The sequence below is a fragment of the Benincasa hispida genome, chromosome 12 (genome assembly GCF_009727055.1).
Source record: "Benincasa hispida cultivar B227 chromosome 12, ASM972705v1, whole genome shotgun sequence".
In the NCBI taxonomy this organism is placed as follows: Eukaryota; Viridiplantae; Streptophyta; class Magnoliopsida; order Cucurbitales; family Cucurbitaceae; genus Benincasa; species Benincasa hispida.
Window position 1 is genome coordinate 64,589,915 of NC_052360.1, and position 7,665 is coordinate 64,597,579.

Sequence of the window (7,665 nt, forward strand, 5' to 3'; positions counted from 1 at the left end):
CACAACTCCACTATTATCACAATAAAGTATGTGGGCTTTGACATATCTGAAACGATTTTCAAATTAGTCAATAATTTCTTGAGCCAAACAACTTCCTTAGCAGCTTCACAAGCTGTTACATACTCAACCTCCATGGTCGAGTCAGCAACCCTTGCTTGGTGCTTCTCTAAACTTCTCTAGTTAGCAATTCAACATCTTCGTCAGCTACCATAGCTAAGATTTTTGTTAAACCCATATAACGGATAGGCGGGTTTGCAACCCTCCCACTATATCGAGGCTCCCTCAACACTTGAGGTGGATTTGACCTACTAGATGATCACACATCAACAAATTTTGGTGAGGTATCAGATTCTTCAACAACTCTTGTTGAACGTTCAGTAGATTCTTTGGGAAGTTCATTCAACACAATCTTACTGGGGGACAAGTGCTCCCTTATGTGGTATTCTTCTAGAAAAGTAGCATTTGTCGACACAAACAGTTTATTTTCTTTAGGGTTGAAGAAGTAACCACATCTTGTTCCTTTGGGGTAGGTTACAAATAGGTACAGTTTTGAGACATGCATCTATAGAGTTTTTGCTGAAAATTTCGTGTTGAAGAAGGTATTCTTCAAATGGGTTGCTGCAGTGAGCTTTACTCCAAGTTCCCTTCGTTCAAACTTATTTTAAGTCCCACAACTCAATCTAAAGGTCCAAGAGAATAGTGGGGAAGATCTTGAGGTGGTCTACGACAAGATTTGTAGAAGTTTACAGCTGAAAATCAGGATTCGAAGAAGTTCTACAAAGGTATGGCTTGAAACCCTCTTGTTTTAGTATGAGCATGCTTTAGTTACTGCCAAAATTAACGAATTAGAGTGCTTATTGATCCTTGTTGTTTCCACTGCTTGCTAATATACTCTAACAAGCACGATATCCATTATAAACCATGAACATCAATGAAAGGTTAAGCCACAATATATTTTATAGCATCATTAAATACAAAGGATATTGGACAGGACTAGGCCACCTCGGGACAAATCAAAACAGAAACCAAAATAGAGGTGAATTCTGTCCAAACAGCCACTTCGAAGACCCTATGGATATTGTGCAAAAGGATGTGAGGCGGGATTACTACTCGTATCCCCTTGGGGAGAATGTCTTGAGTATGCACTAAGATTCAATTTTCAGGCTTCAAATAACGAGGCAGAATATGAAGCCCTCCTTGTAGGGTTATGTCACACCCCACTCCAGATTACCCTCTTAACCTGGATGAAGTGGTGACTGTAGTAGTTACCAACCCTCTTGCTGGCACTTACTGCCTATCTAACCTGTTAAATTTGCTCAAACCCTGAATATGTACATTTCATTAATATACTGAACTAATTAACTCATAACTTAACACATTTATATTACATGGTTTCATAACTCTGTTTTACTTGAATATTACAACTTAGTGAGCCCCATCTAGAATACTAGTCCTTATCTGCAGACACATGTGTATTAACTAATACAGGTCTTCAATTAAGCTTCCTTCAACCCGACTCTTTGAGTGGCAGAGCAGCAGCAGAGAAGTATTTTGGGAACTGACCGTTACCTGAAAGGAAAACATTTGAAAACATGAGCTAGAAGCCCAGTGAGTGACTAGCATTTAAAGCATAACGTTCATACATAAATTTGATATTAAAATTGAAAGCTTTAACTGAAAACATAAACTTAGCAACTATTATTTATGTCATCATCAACATCATATAGCACTATTTTATGCTTTATTGGACTATGCCTTAGTTTATCAGTCTAGAGTGGCCCTTTTGCTCACTCTTTATTATCCTTTACTGCATTACTACTTAACTAGGAAGGAACCCTTTTTGTTCTCTTCTTAAAAACATAATTTGCAACCTTAGTTGAGAGAGAACCTTTACTCAATTCCTCAACGTCAATTCAAAATTAGTGTGGAGTGATCTCTACACAACCAATAACAACTTTTCTTTCATTCATGTGATTCTAGTTTAAGTACCGTCATACCTTAGGTACTACTGCTCAGATACCTTCTCCGTGTACTTCAGTAGCGAGCTGCTCGGAAACCTTCTCCATGTCCTTCAGTATCAAGCTATTCAAATTCTAGGACAAAGCTTCAGTACCTTCTCATCTAGCCCTTCAGTATTGCTATTCAAACCTAGGACTAAGCTTCAGTACCTTCTCATCTAGTTCTTTAGTACTGAGTTGTTCAAACCTAAGACTGAGCTTCAGTACCTTCTCATCTAGTCCTTCAGTACTGAGCTACTCACACTAAACTTGCTTATTCTTATCTCTTAATGATTTAGTTGCAAGCTTTCTATACTAATGCATCCTCTTGTTTATTGAAAAGCATAGCATAAACATAACATTAATGTGAGATGCGTTGCCTGGTAACTATTTGAGAATAGTTGTCATAAATAGCTTTCAGTAAACATACATTGTTGGACATTCATAAGCATTAACAATTTACTTAAAACATTTAAAGCATTTAGAGTCACTCACAGCTCGTCGGGGCTCCTAACGGTTTATATGCCTTTCCTAGCTCCTCTTGGCCTGAAAGGACATAATCCCCTATTAGATTCCTTTGAATTCTTAGCAAAATGCTTCAAGTAGCTCGTTTACTAATGGAACTTTCACCAACAAAACAACATTACTAGTAAGATGATCATCATGAGTGAGATCATCCTCATCAGCGAGACTTACCACTTCCAGCGAGATTTGTGACTTTCTTGACTCGCTCTCACTCATTTTCTTATCTCTCGCTCCCTCTTGCTCACTATGGTGAGTTGCTTGCTTATTCTTCCTAAGCAGCTGCCTATTTATGCACTGATTCCCTGTTTCAACTTCAAAAATTCATAACTCAAAATCCATCACTCTTTTTAAGAAACTTTCTTCTACAAACTTGTTTAGAATTGAGTAAATTTCTTACCTTAAAATATCGGCCCCAAATTTATTGTAACTTGGCTTGGAGCTTCCAATCTTCACTTCAAACCCTGATTAATCCGAGAATCTACCACTTCTGCAAATACTTCACCTTTTTGTTCTTCTCCCCATGAGATCTTCCTTCGGCAACACAACCTCAAAATCTAGGTTCTCCTAGCTTTCAAATGGCACTGATCTCACTTAATTTGCTCAAGTCGTTTGCGAAAACCCAGCTTCTGAAGTTCCTCTTCTTTTTATACTTCCTGTCGCTTCCCCTGTTCAATGGTCAAACCGCCACCTCATTAAGCACTTAGTGCCTCCAGACCAATTCCAATTAGTGAGTTTCTTCAATTAATTTGTTTTTCCTTCCCTTCCTTCATAACCCATGTTAGGCCTTCGCCTCATAATATAAATTTAGCGTGCATCAAGTTTTAACACCTTATGTACATCGCATACTCCATCGTCTAACGCCCAGCGCCTATCGTCTAGTGCCCAATGTCTATCATCTAGTACCCATCGTTCATCGTCTAGTGCCCAACGTCTATCGTCTAGCACCCAACGTCCATCGTCTGGCACCCAATGTCTATCGTTTAGCACTTTTTGTGCAGCTCATCGTCTAGCGCTCATGCCGATCGTACAGTGTCATTACCCCATCGCTTAGCGCTATCGTCCAAAGTATAACGCTATCGTTTAGCTTCGCGCAATTACTACACGATCACCTAGCGCCCACCTACACGATCGCCTACCTCATCGTGTAGTGTTGTTCACTTATTAGATGATCGTCTTCCATCTGTCTCTTATACACATCTAGATGTGTATAAGAGACAGCTATAAGATACCTAGCGCCCACCTACACGATCGCCTACCTCATCGTGTAGTGTTGTTCACTTATTAGACGATCGCATACCCAATCGTATAGTGTCGCTCATCTGCTACACAATCGTCCAGCGCCTTTACTTGCACACACTTGAGGCTGCTGCAAGCCTTATCAACGCATCGAGCCTTTCAACCCATGCATTCATCCTTAGTACCAACGCATAGTTTATTCTTGCCTTCAACACTTAACCTCTACAAGTCTTGGTTGCCACACACGAAACCCCATGCGTCGACACTTCTCCATCAACGCATGCCTACACTTTGCTTCCATACTTAGCCAATTTTCACTTGTCATATTATTTAAAACTCACCCTTGACTAAGTATTTCCAACACTTAGAATTTTCTTCCTCCATCTGCCTACTTTCTTTACCTCCTTTCATAATTTTACTTAACACACTTTTTACTCAATTATGTAGGAAAAATGGAGTACGGGGTTGACATGTTAAGAGTTGCAAAAGGGATAGGCATTACAAATCTTTTAATACTAAGTTGTTGGGGTTGATGTCCTAAACCTCATGGGTCTTGTAGTTTGGAATTGTACTGTACAAATAATTTATTTATCTAATAAAATAAGAGGTATTTTATTTGAGATCTAGTAGCATTAATCCACAAAACCAATAAATTAAGATAAAAGGTTATTTTGTAACTTAAACATGTATGTGGAGACATACAGATGGATCATGTTTAAGTGATAACCTAAGTGGTTTGTAGTAGATGGATAAAGTTTGGTACCTTATCCTGGCGATACTACGAATACGACTCGCTTTGTAGTTGTTATAATTACTGTGAAGTGCTACAATTGATCAGATCATGATCATTCATGTGGAGACATGTGAGCATGGGTGTTATATATGAAGAATTTGTATAAGACTGGACCACGAAATGAATAGTCTTTCTATATAATATCGTTAATAGAAGAGACTTACATTTCACTAAGATGACCATAGGTGACTTGGCTTAAATCCTAAGCGAGTTATGAATTCCTTACTACAAATATGGTCATTTGATATGCATGGGTGAGAGTGGCCTGTATCGCATTCTCAATATGCCAACCATTTTATGGATTCGTTTGACTGAGGAGTTGGGAACACAGCTTCACAAGAAGGAATTCCCTGTTTCTCTATAGTTAAAGTAAGTAGCAGAATTGCCCCCTTAAGACTGATTTCAGGGCTTGAACAATATGGTGCCACACCCTCTCCTAACCCGAGCGGAGTTCGATTATAACTTATTGTTCATTAGTGGGATCAATGGTACTTAAGGAGTTAGATGTAACTAAAGGGGCAAAATGATAATTTTGACCCAACTGTACTTACAAGCAATTTGTGAAGGGTCAACGCGTTGTTAATTGGTTATATCCAATGGAAACAAAAGTATATTTATAGTGCGAAAAGTGCAGTCGTCGTTCTTTAATGGAGTGACCGACAATTAATGGAATACTACAAGAAAATTGACCTACCATGACATATTTGTACAGTAAATTTTTTTTTTGGGGGGGGGGGGGGGGAGTGTCATAAAATGTGAAAATTTTGCGTTATTGGCGAGAAAAAGCGAAAGTTTTTAGATTTCTTATAATTCGTGATAGTTTTAAAGTGTCATCAACTAATGACATTTATTTATTGTCATTAATTTGTTAATAAAAATATATTAAAACTTAAAATTATTTCCAAGAATTCGAAGTAGACTTTTCCCTTATCCTCGTCCTCCAATTGAACCATGAAGCCAAACAGCCAACCCCGACGTTTCTTTGTTTCACTATTTCCATATCTATATCAGACGTTTTCACTACCCTCATCACACATCCTTGGTGTTTCTTCGTTTCTCTTTTCCATATCGGACGCTTTTTGGCGAGTCGAATCTATTAGCCCTGCGAACGCTTTCCAACATTTCTTCATTTCGCTCATCATTCCTTTCCATTGATACTCGTTGATCGTCTTCCATCGATACTCACCATCGTTCACCACCAGATTTGCGACGATCATAGTCAAATAATCGACGTCCACACTAGAGTTGCCACTTTCCAATCCAAAACAGTTGTGGTGAAGTAATTATTTTCATTTTATTTTAAACCTTTGTTTTTAGATTTTAGTTCTTGTCATTTTATTTAATTAGATTTGTGTTGAAGTTCTATATTTCTGGTTTATACACATGTATGTCTGTTGTTCAATAGTATATGGTTTATGCATATTTAGGTTGTTTTGAAATATATGTTTTTCATGGTTAATCTTCCACTATGGTTATGTATATATTTGGGTTGCTTTAGTTTCCATTTTAATAGGTAAGTGTAACTTGATTATTATTTATTTTAAGTTTAATTTTTGAAAATTGGAGAATATACTTCCTTCTCATACCAGATTGACAAATAACATTTTGTTATATGCTTTAGGATTAAGTTACAAAAAATATATGCATGTCCAAATGATTGTTCTTTGTAAATGAAAAAGTATGCAAACATCACTAAATGTCCTACGTGTTTATCAAGATGGAAGATACTTAAGAACTCAGCTAAAGAGATAAAAAGAGTGATTGCTAAATAATTTTGGTATTTTCCAATAGTTCCAAGGTTCATAAGGATGTTTAAGAACTCTGAACATGCAAAGAATTTGTGTTAGCATTCACAATGGTCGATTGTTGTCACACCAACATAAAAAGACTTTACTGACACGTGTTATGAAGATGGGCTTGGAAATACTTCATTGCATTATCCTACAATATTTAAATGGACAACGTCAATTAAAATGGACGAAAGTGAAATTCCTTATATTCGAGATGACTATGAGGGCATATGGGTTAACAATTAAGAACTTATCAATGTGTATTCATTGGAATATCAAGTTTTCTGTCTTTTTGTTTTGTAGTTCACACTTTTAGTTCATGTCATCATTTTTTTTATTATATGTGATAGTATAGATTATTTCTAATGTTAGAATGTGTGATAGAAGGAAGTTAAGAAGATCTCAAAAGATCTAGAAATCAACCCAATGATACCTCTTCAAAGTTCTTCAATATCTCTACGTTGTTTGCTTCGAGAACTTGAGCATATTAAGTCACCAATCCAGATGAAAGTACCTGTTGGTGTATTCGGGATCCAAAGAAAATTTTGCATATTACTTGACGTGCTCTGTGATTTTTGTTGTATGCATCCAATATCAACACCTTGCCTCGATGCGTACATGATGTAAGTGACATTATTAATATAATACTATCTTATGATTACAAATTAGGTTGAATAGTTATTCATTATGGTTATTACATTCATAGGTACTTATACAAAATTGTTGACAAGTCCAATACTTTAAGTTTATATAAGTTCTTGGATAATGTATCTATTTCAATATCTACGTACAAAGAATCATATGTGCAAGTTCTCATGTTTCCTTATAGTCTGGGGTATGTTGTGTAGAACTTGGGTGTACATAGTTTAGTATCACTAGTCTAAAAATTTCTATGTTTGTTTGAACATAGAGCAAGCATTGAAGTTTGGTAGTTGTTGATTACACAAAAAGTGGTGTATTCTAGATGGACCCTCTGAAAAATTGTATCCACGAGGATGCTATGGAAGTAGTTGGAATGTATGTGATACTTACTATACCATTTAGCATATAATGATTAACTATTTTATGTCAATATTTAAAATCTTTTTCATTCCATGTATGCATTTGTAGGTCCTTCAACATCTTAAAAAAGAAGAAGCAAATTTGAAAGGTCGTCAAGGTAGGTGAAATGACAATGCAAGTAAGTGACAAGTTGGTTCCAGATTTTGTGATGATTATCCAAAGAAATGTGTAGGTTGATGGGATCTCTGTTGTCATTTTTCGGCAACTTATTGATGCTAAATAGGTACGTGGCTATTCTTATATTTTCCATTTGTATACCTTT